The following is a 3,593-nucleotide window of genomic DNA, read 5'->3' as shown; positions in this document are numbered from 1 at the left end:
GAGAGATGCCAGTTCATTAACGGTGGACAGGGAGTCACAAGCCGTTGATTAACATTTTCCACACTTTTAACCTTAACGAAATGTTGAGATCATATTACATATTATATATTTTATAGTATCATTACTATACATGGAAACCTCCATTTTACATCAATTATACAAGTTAGCAGACTTCCATCACATTAATATACAACCACAATATTAATAACAAGATTTTGTGAAACGACATTTAAACCATCGCTTACCCCGGCTTTGCAGCTCCTGAGCAATAGGTTCACAATAACCAAACAGTACGATCACTCTACTCAGTGATGGCACTAAATAGAAGAAAATAAGCTACCTGTACTACACTGTAACAATCATGTAGATAGTTAACACTGGTTATGTAATATTTACCATGTAATAATTATATACCTATCAATCATCATCTTAGAATAAGAACAACAATTCTCTTAAAGTCATTAACAATAACACAATAACAATTTCAGTAAAGAGTTATAGTAATAACAACCTACAGTATGCAGTACTACCAGTACTACAACTTCACTATTTTAATTACTTATCTTTATTTATTATAATCACCCTGATTTTATGACCGTAAATGTTAATACATCAACTAAGATTTAGTTAAAGCCATTATATCACAGTACTCAGCAATAATACTGAATATACTTTCACTATCTTAACTACTTCTCAATAACTGGACGATGTAGATAATACGCCGTGTGCAACGGTAAACAATAGCTGTTAATATGCTGTGGAGTAGCGCCCTCTATAATTATAAACTAGCTCCCCTAGTAACCAATCACGCATCTCGTGCATGACCGTGATGGAATAAAATGGAAAGTATCTTAGGCCTACGAACAAATAATTGTATTTACAGCACATAATAAATCCTGTACAACACACCATTCTCTTCAACAATCTTTTTCCAACTATTTAGGAGCTTTCGCACAGGCTTAGGCTCTTGCATTAACTGCCTTTTGGTCGGTGGGTGTTGCGTTTTCCAATAAAATCGAAGTCTACCGACGCATTCATCTGCAAATTGAAGTTTAATTAGATCTTGTGTTGAGATGGATGGTAAAGGTGAGATAGTCTGAGGTTCTATCTTTTCTGCCCTGGTATGAATTGCATTTAATAGAAATAGTGGATTAGTCTCACAGAATTTCGTTCTGATCTCTAGTGGAACATGTGTATCATCTTTTAACACTGGATTTACTGGGTGAAATGCTGTTACTTCTTCCAGTCTAGTCGTCCAAGGTTCGGTCCCATGGTCCAATTTCCGACTCAATGCATCCGCATTTGCATTACTTTTTCCTGATCGATACTTAACCGTAAAGTTAAACTGGGCTAATTCTGCTGTCCACCTCATCTCCGTCGCACCTAACTTAGCAGATGACTGCAGGTAGCTGAGCGGGTTGTTATCTGTAAACCACAGGATCATGGAGAATATCAGGCAGCAGATCTTTTGCCTCAAGCAATTCACCTCTATGTACAGTCTTACAAATGGGCTCCCCTTGAAGAGATTCTACCACATATGTATGACCTCCTGTCTCCAACCGATTAACTACTCGGTGAGGTATAGGATCCCACACATCTTGAATTTTGTTTCTTCCCTTTACATTCCTCTTGCGAAGAAACACTCTTGTCCCAATTTTTAGGTGAACATCTTCAGCCTTGACATCCCGAGCTACCCTTCTTCGAAGCGCATTCAACTCCGTCCTCTTGGAGGCTTCTTCAAAACCTTGCTCCATTCTCTCATGATGCTCTGATATCCACTCCTCTACTTCTCCAATTCCTTCAGTCTCAGTGTAAAGACCAAGTAAATGATCAACAGGTAACACTGGTTCTCTGCCAAATAAGAGATAGTGGGGAGAATATCCCGTAGATGAATGGGGAGTACAATTACATGCATATACAAGTGCTGGCAGGTGGTCTGGCCATTTCCGTTTCTTTTCTGGTGGTAAAGTACGCAACCGATCATGTAAGGTTCTGTTAAAGCGCTCGCACTGGCCATTTCCTTCTGGGTGATAAGCAGTAGTATGACTCTTCTTGATGGTATATAATTTACATAATTCTTGAATGATTTTACTTTCGAAATTACGACCCTGATCACTATGGATTCGTCGTGGAACTCCAAATCTCATGAACCAATCACATACTGTACTTAAACACGCGCGACGGTTGACGCCTTCTGATTTCGTGTAGGAATCGCCTGTGTAATTTGGTAAACACATCGGTCAATACCAAGACATTTTCAATTCCATTGCTACTTGGGTCAAGAACAGTGTAATCCATAGCAAGAACTTCCAGGGGCCTGGTGGCAATGAGAGATCCCATGGAGGAATGCAGCCGCTTCCCTGCTTTGGCCAAAGTACACCGTGCATTTCTTGCAGTAGTCCATGATTTCCTGGGCCATTCCGGGCCAGTAACATCTCTTCCTGGTCAAAGCAAGGGTTTTCTCTTGTGCTTGGTGTCCGGCATCGACATGAACAGCACGTAAAACTTGATCTTTTAGTGTACTTGGGAGTATTAGTTGCTTAACATTATGACCATCAAGTATCATCCTGTACAACACACCATTCTCTTCAACAATCTTTTTCCAACTATTTAGGAGCTTTCGCACAGGCTTAGGCTCTTGCATTAACTGCCTTTTGGTCGGTGGGTGTTGCGTTTTCCAATAAAATCGAAGTCTACCGACGCATTCATCTGCAAATTGAAGTTTAATTAGATCTTGTGTTGAGATGAATGGTAAAGGTGAGATAGTCTGAGGTTCTATCTTTTCTGCCCTGGTATGAATTGCATTTAATAGAAATAGTGGATTAGTCTCACAGAATTTCGTTCTGATCTCTAGTGGAACATGTGTATCATCTTTTAACACTGGATTTACTGGGTGAAATGCTGTTACTTCTTCCAGTCTAGTCGTCCAAGGTTCGGTCCCATGGTCCAATTTCCGACTCAATGCATCCGCATTTGCATTACTTTTTCCTGATCAATACTTAACCGTAAAGTTAAACTGGGCTAATTCTGCTGTCCACCTCATCTCCGTCGCACCTAACTTAGCAGATGACTGCAGGTAGCTGAGCGGGTTGTTATCTGTAAACACTTCGAATTGTGCACCTATCAAGATGTCACGAAACTTCTGGCAAATAACCCATTTCAAAGCCATAGTTCTAATTTCATGCTTGAATAATTTTGCATGTTTCTTTCGTTTGGTTTCAAACTTCTACTTGCATAAGCGATGACAACCTTATTCTTTCCCTGCATTTGTGACAAGATAGCCCCAAGTCCCTGATGACTAGCATCCGTCTCAAGAATAAATGGTTTTTGAAAATCTGGGTATCCCAAAACAGGTGCTGTAGTCAGTTTTTCCTTAAGGGTTTGGAAAGCATTCTCACACTCTGTTGTCCAATTTCCCACAATGCTACGTAATGGATTAGGTCGACTCTTCTTTCTAGTCCGAGTACCATTCACCATCGGGGTTTTTAGTAGATCATGTAATGGTGATGCCAACTGTGCGTACCCTCTTACAAACCTCCGGTAATATCCGGTAAGCCCAAGAAATGCTCGAAGATCACGTTCTGTTGTAGGCC

The sequence above is a fragment of the Anneissia japonica genome, unplaced genomic scaffold (genome assembly GCF_011630105.1).
Source record: "Anneissia japonica isolate Jap-2015-1 unplaced genomic scaffold, ASM1163010v1 scaffold718_len1063573_cov188, whole genome shotgun sequence".
Taxonomy (NCBI): Eukaryota; Metazoa; Echinodermata; class Crinoidea; order Comatulida; family Comatulidae; genus Anneissia; species Anneissia japonica.
This window is presented reverse-complemented; position numbering follows the sequence as displayed.